The sequence below is a fragment of the Calliphora vicina genome, chromosome 3 (assembly GCF_958450345.1).
Source record: "Calliphora vicina chromosome 3, idCalVici1.1, whole genome shotgun sequence".
Taxonomy (NCBI): Eukaryota; Metazoa; Arthropoda; class Insecta; order Diptera; family Calliphoridae; genus Calliphora; species Calliphora vicina.
In genome coordinates, this window is record NC_088782.1 from 67,812,713 (window position 1) to 67,822,370 (window position 9,658).

The window sequence follows — 9,658 nt, forward strand, 5'->3', positions numbered from 1 at the left end:
TCAGTCAAGGTTTTTAAACAATTCTTCCTTTATTTGATATATACATCTGTTGTTAATCCTATAAAAGAAAAATGGAGATAAATATTTAGAACCGCGGTCATCAAAAAACTGCAGTACCCGATTTTTTTTTTCATCAAAAATTTTTTTGTCATAAATTCTTTTTCCAAAAATTTAAAAAAACAATTTGGAAAAAAAAATTTTAATTTTGTTTAAATAAAAATATTTAAGTATAATTTGGTGAAGGGTATATAAGGCACAACCGAATATAGCTCTCTTACTTGTTTAGTATTTAAATTTTAAATATCTCTAATCTCCTAAATATCCGTCAGAACTATTATTCGCCACTCTGTCTACATTTTATTACATCTTACAATGTACATGTGTGTGAAGATAAATATGCCGAGTTAAATACGTTTTTGAAAAATATCGCATGCGATAAAAAAGTACTCAAAATGTTAAATAGGCATATGTGCGTAAAATTTTAAGACTTTTAATACTATTTTACGAAAAAATACATTACTTAGAGTAAATCTATAACTTCTATAAACATTTTGTTCATAATTTCTTTGTAAAAAATTATATTCGTGCTTGAAAATTTGACAGTAAAAATTTCTCAAAAATGAGTTATCTGAGGGATTTGGACACTGTGACCAAATCCTACTTCCTCAAGGAATAAAACCTAGTGGGGAATGAAGGTATTGAATAGTGCTATCAAACTGCATTAACTGTTTTTTCCAATTGTATTTGTGAAAAATTATATTTAAGGGAAGAAAAAGGGAAATAGTACACAATTCGCATACATGAGTTCTGTGAGGGATGTGGCCACTGTGACCAAATCCTACTTCCTCAAAGAATAAAACCTAGTGGGGGATGAAGGTAATGAATAGTGCTATCAAACTGCATTAACTGTTTTTCCCAATTGTATTTGTGAAAAATTATATTCAAACAAAAAATAAGGGAAATAGTTCAAAATTCACATATATGAGTTCTGTGAGGGATGTGGCCACTGTGACCAAATCCTACTTCCTCAAGGAATAAAACCTAGTTGGGAATGAAGGTAATGAATAGTGCTATCAAACTGCATTAACTGTTTTTCCCAATTGTATTTGTGAAAAATTATATTCAAACAAAAAATAAGGGAAATAGTACAAAATTCTCATATATGAGTTCTGTGAGGGATGTGGCCACTGTGACCAAATCCTACTTCCTCAAGGAATAAAACCAAGTTGGGAATGAAGGTAATGAATAGTGCTATCAAACTGCATTAACCGTTTTTCCCAATTGTATTTGTGAAAAATTATATTCAAACAAAAAATAAGGGAAATAGTACAAAATTCTCATATATGAGTTCTGTGAGGGATGTGGCCACTGTGACCAAATCCTACTTCCTCAAGGAATAAAACCTAGTGGGGGATGAAGGTAATGAATAGTGCTATCAAACTGCATTAACTGTTTTTTCCAATTGTATTTGTGAAAAATTATATTTAAGGGAAGAAAAAGGGAAATAGTACAAAATTCGCATACATGAGTTCTGTGAGGGATGTGGCCACTGTGACCAAATCCTACTTCCTCAAGGAATAAAACCTAGTGAGGAATGAAGGTGATGAATAGTGCTATCAAACTGCATTAACTGTTTTTCCCAATTGTATTTGTGAAAAATTATATTCAAACAAAAAATAAGGGAAATAGTTCAAAATTCACATATATGAGTTCTGTGAGGGATGTGGCCACTGTGACCAAATCCTACTTCCTCAAGGAATAAAACCTAGTGGGGAATGAAGGTAATGAATAGTGCTATCAAACTGCATTAACCGTTTTTCCCAATTGTATTTGTGAAAAATTATATTTAAGGGAAGAAAAAGGGAAATAGTACTAAAATCTGTTAGAAAACGAAGTTAGTTAAATGTAAACATGCTATTTAAAATGTTTCTAGCTAGTGTTGCTAAACATGTCATTACTGCGATGTTGCATGTTTTGTAAGTGTTTTAAAGAAATTTATCATTATATTGATCAACATAACACAACTCGATGATGCAGCAAGTGGTTTCTTTATAAAAAATGATCGAACTTTAAGAAAAAACATCTGCAGATGAAAGCATGTATGTATTAAATGTACCTTCTAACTCATTTTTTATTTCAATTATTTCAGCAGTTCTATGCACATATACACTGACATTGATACAATTCAACCTTCCAACTTCCAACTTAGTTTTTTATTTAACTCATGCACACATACTCCAACATTGATGCAGCTTAACACAACCCGAAGATTCTCTTGATATTTGAAAGAGAATTCTCTTTTGGATGTGCAACCAGAGATGCCAGGTACTTTTGATGCCTGTCCCCAATCAAAATTAAATATATCCCCAAAAATATTGTTTTTCTTGAAATTTTCACAAAAACTAAACTTCATATTAAATTAATTGGCCAATACCCGATCAAATTAGTTGTTAAAATATTAAGAAAGTTCCTTCAACCCAAAATTCTTATAAATTAGTCAAAGTTACTTTTGATAATATTCATCCAAAGATTTTGCATAAACCGATTTGAGAATAACCGATTGAAAATTCAATTTAACCTTACCATCTAAATTTGTTGTGATCTGCACATAAAATTCGACAATTAGACAACTTTTTGGAGATACTGATTCGGATTTAAAGATTGTAACATATTAAGTGTTATTATACGCACATTTAATAGCATTAAACATCTCCATTTTCAATTCAAAGAACATGAAATAAAGTTCAATTATTGATAACTTATTGCTATTACCGGTACTAAAAACAAACCTATCCTAAATAATTTATCCCCATAAAATCCGCGAAATATTTTAATATATCCCCAATAAAATCCCCAGTCCCCAAACGAAATTTCCCCAAAATCATTACAAAATCCCCATATTTGGGGACAAATCCCCAATACTGGCCTCACAGAACTCATGTATGTGAATTTTGAACTATTTCCCTTATTTTTTGTTTGAATATAATTTTTCACAAATACAATTGGGAAAAACGGTTAATGCAGTTTGATAGCACTATTCATTACCTTCATTCCTCACTAGGTTTTATTCCTTGAGGAAGTAGGATTTGGTCACAGTGGCCACATCCCTCACAGAACTCATGTATGTGAATTTTGAACTATTTCCCTTATTTTTTGTTTGAATATAATTTTTCACAAATACAATTGGGAAAAACGGTTAATGCAGTTTGATAGCACTATTCATTACCTTCATTCCCCACTAGGTTTTATTCCTTGAGGAAGTAGGATTTGGTCACAGTGGCCACATCCCTCACAGAACTCATGTATGCGAATTTTGTACTATTTCCCTTTTTCTTCCCTTAAATATAATTTTTCACAAATACAATTGGAAAAAACAGTTAATGCAGTTTGATAGCACTATTCATTACCTTTATTCCCCACTAGGTTTTATTCCTTGAGGAAGTAGGATTTGGTCACAGTGGCCACATCCCTCACAGAACTCATATATGAGAATTTTGTACTATTTCCCTTATTTTTTGTTTGAATATAATTTTTCACAAATACAATTGGGAAAAACGGTTAATGCAGTTTGATAGCACTATTCATTACCTTCATTCCCAACTAGGTTTTATTCCTTGAGGAAGTAGGATTTGGTCACAGTGGCCACATCCCTCACAGAACTCATATATGTGAATTTTGAACTATTTCCCTTATTTTTTGTTTGAATATAATTTTTCACAAATACAATTGGGAAAAACAGTTAATGCAGTTTGATAGCACTATTCATTACCTTCATTCCCCACTAGGTTTTATTCCTTGAGGAAGTAGGATTTGGTCACAGTGGCCACATCCCTCACAGAACTCATGTATGTGAATTTTGAACTATTTCCCTTATTTTTTGTTTGAATATAATTTTTCACAAATACAATTGGGAAAAACGGTTAATGCAGTTTGATAGCACTATTCATTACCTTCATTCCTCACTAGGTTTTATTCCTTGAGGAAGTAGGATTTGGTCACAGTGGCCACATCCCTCACAGAACTCATGTATGTGAATTTTGAACTATTTCCCTTATTTTTTGTTTGAATATAATTTTTCACAAATACAATTGGGAAAAACGGTTAATGCAGTTTGATAGCACTATTCATTACCTTCATTCCCAACTAGGTTTTATTCCTTGAGGAAGTAGGATTTGGTCACAGTGGCCACATCCCTCACAGAACTCATATATGTGAATTTTGAACTATTTCCCTTATTTTTTGTTTGAATATAATTTTTCACAAATACAATTGGGAAAAACAGTTAATGCAGTTTGATAGCACTATTCATCACCTTCATTCCTCACTAGGTTTTATTCCTTGAGGAAGTAGGATTTGGTCACAGTGGCCACATCCCTCACAGAACTCATATATGAGAATTTTGTACTATTTCCCTTATTTTTTGTTTGAATATAATTTTTCACAAATACAATTGGGAAAAACCGTTAATGCAGTTTGATAGCACTATTCATTACCTTCATTCCCAACTAGGTTTTATTCCTTGAGGAAGTAGGATTTGGTCACAGTGGCCACATCCCTCACAGAACTCATATATGAGAATTTTGATCTATTTCCCTTATTTTTTGTTTGAATATAATTTTTCACAAATACAATTGGGAAAAACAGTTAATGCAGTTTGATAGCACTATTCATTACCTTCATTCCCCACTAGGTTTTATTCTTTGAGGAAGTAGGATTTGGTCACAGTGGCCACATCCCTCACAGAACTCATGTATGCGAATTGTGTACTATTTCCCTTTTTCTTCCCTTAAATATAATTTTTCACAAATACAATTGGAAAAAACAGTTAATGCAGTTTGATAGCACTATTCAATACCTTCATTCCCCACTAGGTTTTATTCCTTGAGGAAGTAGGATTTGGTCACAGTGTCCAAATCCCTCAGATAACTCATTTTTGAGAAATTTTTACTGTCAAATTTTCAAGCACGAATATAATTTTTTACAAAGAAATTATGAACAAAATGTTTATAGAAGTTATAGATTTACTCTAAGTAATGTATTTTTTCGTAAAATAGTATTAAAAGTCTTAAATTTTTACGCACATATGCCTATTTAACATTTTGAGTACTTTTTTATCGCATGCGATATTTTTCAAAAACGTATTTAACTCGGCATATTTATCTTCACACACATACAATGTACTACATTATTGTGTTTAAAAAAAAACTTCGTGTATTTAAATAAAATACTTAAAAAAAGACACTTTCCTTTAAGTCACTTTTACTAATTGTTGTTTACCACAGGAACAGGAACAAAAATGCAGGGGAAACAACACAATGTTTGCAGTTAGGATTTTGTTACGTTTTAATGTTGGAAAATAAAACCAAAATTCACATTCTCAGTCCACAAATGTGGTGTGTCTGTCTGTGTGTCTGACAATTCATGTTTAAAATACGAGTCTAAAAGAAAATAAGAAATGTTTATTTTTACGCTTGACCCAGTGCTGTAGTTTAAGTTGTTAATGCATGTCTCGTTGTTGTTGTTTCTATTGTTATTGTTTCTTTTTCAGTGATTTGTTGATGTTGTTGTTGCTATTGTTGGTGTATCAAGTCAATATGAGAGCGGTCAGGAAGTGATTTAGACACATGACTTGTTTAGAAAGTGGTCGCACGAAGTGCCATGAAAGTCATTCATTCATTCACTCATTCATTCCTACTTGTTCACATTCTCAACTCAAAATTCAAATTCAATAAAAAGAACTCGTAGCAAAACATTGCGTGGTTGCTTGTTTAGTCTCATGCCAATCCAAACATTGTTATGTGTGCAGAATTATGTTCTTACCCAGCAAACATAAAGGCAAACTTTTTAAAAATTATGTTTTTTTTCGCAAACGTAACTCACTGTTTATTTTTAATTCATAAATTTGAAAAAAATATGTTGAAAAAACTATTTTTCTCAAATGATTTTTGATTAAATATCAAACCTACATGTGTGCTGGGTATACATCCATAACTATAGCATGTAATTAGAAATGTTCAATACATTGTTAGTTCTTTGTTTTATAACCAAATTTTAATTAAAATGAAATTAAACCATAAATGAATTTTTGCATGTTTGCAGTTTTTCTTTTATTCTTGATTATGGTCGAAAAAAGAACCGGAAAAGAACACATTTAATATTTAATGAAGTCATTATGTGATGAGCATAACTTGAAATTTAATGATGGTGTTTATTGGGAAAAGCTTCAAATTTCTAGAAACATATCCAGAATGAAATACAAATTTTAAGAAAACTACTATATCTACTTTTTGCCATAAAAACTAGTAAAAAAAAATATAATTTGGTAGAAGTTTGTTTTTTCTTTTCACTTTGATACATAATGAAGAATAAAGCTCCCTCTTTAAATTTGTCACGTGATATATACAAGTATCCAATTCACGACAGCTATTTTCAGTTTCTTGAAGATATAATATAAAGATTCTAAGAGAGTGGGTTCTTAACTGAAAGAGCAAACCCTGCTTCCGTCAACAGGCATCTGCCAGTTGACTCCTGTCAAAATTTGAACAAACTGCATCATTTAGTTTGTGTTTGACAGCCATTGCTAGCAGACTACCTCATGACTTGAGGAGAAATTGAATAAAAGTTAATTTCGCCTGCTCTTTAAGCATTATTTTTTGCAGAGAAAAACATCACTCAAATAAATCTAAGCTTGATAAATACAATGGGAACTCTGCACCATCAATTTGAATGGAAAAAACGTGGTTTACTGAATTTCGATGTGACCGTACAAGCACGGAAGATGCCAAAAACACAAAACAATTGAAAAGAAATAAGAGACCTATATTCGGGTGTGCAGAATCTTATATACCCTTCACCAAGTTATACTTCAAAATACAAATAAACAAAATTTATTCTTTTTTTCTCTAAGTTTTTTTTTTCATTTTTTTGGAAAATTTTTTTTTAGAATTGATATTTTAAATTTTTTTTGGAAATTTAAAATTTTTTTTCTTAAATGTTAAAAAAAATATTTTTGTTTTTTAAATTTTTTTTTGGTGAAAAAAAAATCGATTTAAAAAATATTTTCTCCGATTTTGACCCATTGTAGCTCCAATATGATCTTATATACGTCGATGCAAAGGTCTTTGAAATATCTATCATTAGATCCATATTGTCTATAATAATGACTTAGTAATCCAGATGTAGGTCAAACATCGAGCTAGATTGGGATTTCCCTGGTTACAGAGTATCAATAGAGTTGGATACCCTAGTGTCACCTTTTCCCTTTCCTTTAGGTGATCAAGAAGCTTACAAATTGTCTTTGAATCACCGGTCCACACAAGACAATTGTGTTCCATTTTCAGTCGGATATAGGTGGTATAGTAAGATCAGATGAAGCGTAGTATTTAGAAAACCTATGTACTTATATGTATGTTTCTTTCGACTCTTGAAAAATGTGTTTAGTCCAGCGGACATCACACTGTATACTCATACCTAGAACATCAAGAAAGTCTGATTCCACAATATTAACATCACTTAGAAATACAAATGCAGCGACAGGATCTGTTGTGCGTATGTGACTCAGCATGTAACTTTGGGTCTTGCTAGCGTTGGAATTTCGTGTTTTGCCCCAATATCAACTAAAGAATATGAATGCAAATGTTGCTGTTAATCTGCATAATAATAGATAGGTTTGGAAGTTTTGCGTATATGGGAGTTTAAAAACATAAAAAATATAGTAGAATAAAGAACGAAGCCTTGCGGTACCCCTGCATTACTCTACAACACGATTGATGAGATTCCATTTACACCAACTCCTTTGGAGGAATCTCTAAGACACCTAAAATTTAACAAAATGATATTTTACTATACCCTCCATAACTTTTGAAAAAATATGTTAGCGTCAAATCTGTTTGATTTATAACTATTTAAAAGATTAGTTAAGGAAAGTGGGCTGCAGATCCAAGTTTCTCAACATTAGAATTAATGATCTTTAAGGGGAACTTGTGTTTAGAATAAGTAGCTATATTTTAACTCAATAGAATTATGGAACTGTTTACAAAAAATAATGCTTATTAGATCTAACTCTATGTCTAGCATTATTCGACTTGACACGCCTACTTTTATAACTTTAAAGAAACAATTTATGTTGGAAATCTCAAATATTGCCAGAGAAACTGCTGAAAATTTCTTTATTATTCCTGGTGCCAAAACCTAATAAAAAATACTTATGACATGCCCTAATAAATATAAAAATTGCAAACTTGCAAAAAGTAATAAAATTACAAAAATTATTACAGCGATATATTCTTATCAGTAATTGATAGATATGACGATAACATTTTATAAAAGCAAAATTCCCCAAGCGAAAAATTTAAATGTGAATAAGACGACTGTGGTTAATACTATACAATATTTTTGGAAAACATTTTTCACTTGGAATTCATGATATATGTATAATATAGTAATTTTAAAATTCAATTTGAAATAGCATTTGAACAAAGTAAATTTCTAAGGTCTTTATATTTTTAATAAGGCACTACTTGAGATATTGGAGGTAAATACATTTTAATAATACATTTATCTACATTTTGGATATGTACCATCAACGAGGTATAGTGCATTTTTATGACCTCTGACCTCCCATGTCTACAGTACTAAAGACATGATTTTGTTAATTTAGAACATACAAAATATGCCAATATGTGTATAACTATCTTTCATTCTACAATTTATAAATTTTTATGTCTAATTTCACTGGCCTGTAAATCAGGTTCTCTACATAGGCTATATCTAACAATGCACATGGAACGATTGGAGATATCTTAATGAAATTTCACATAGTCTATGTTGAGCTGATTTGTGTTTACATTGTCCAACATATCTACCGGTATCTCACGAATAAATTCTTCAATATTGGCTTCCAGTGCGTCAACCATTGCGGTCTTGTCCCTACAGACATGAGCCTTTACATAGCCCCACAAACAATAGTCTAAAGGCGTTAAATCGTACGATCTAGGCGGTCAATTGACCGGCTCAGTGTAATAAACTGTTCACCGAACTCGCACCTCAAATGGGCCATTGTTTCGCGTGCTGTGTGGCATGTGGCAACGTCTTATTGAAACCACATGCCAGCCAAGGCCAGCTCTTCCATTTTGGGCCAACAAAATTTGTAATCATCGCACGATAGCGCTCGCCATTCACAGTAACGTTCCATCCTTCGTCATCTTTGAAAAAGTACGGTCCAATGATGCCACCGACCCATAATCCACACCAAACCATGTATTTTTCGGGATGCATTGATAGTTCTTGCAATGCTTTTGGCAGCTCTTCACACCAAATACAGTGTGAAGAGTTGGAAATGTTGCACATCTCGGGCCTACAAAATTTTAAAACAATCACCAAAAATTAATATTTCACTATGTGAAATTTCATTAAGATGTCTCCAATCCTTCACGAGCTATCGAATTATTTCCAATAGTTTCTAAACCATATTTCATTAAACTATTTAAGACCTTACTAAAAAAAGTATAGAGGCCTTACTAAACAGGTAGATAGAGGCAGTGTATTGGCAAAACTAAATTAAATTTAAAATCTGTTACAAATGAAATGTCAAGCCAGTTTACACCTTCAACACTCATGTACAGTGAAGGGCATAATATAAATTTCCACAGATAACAGT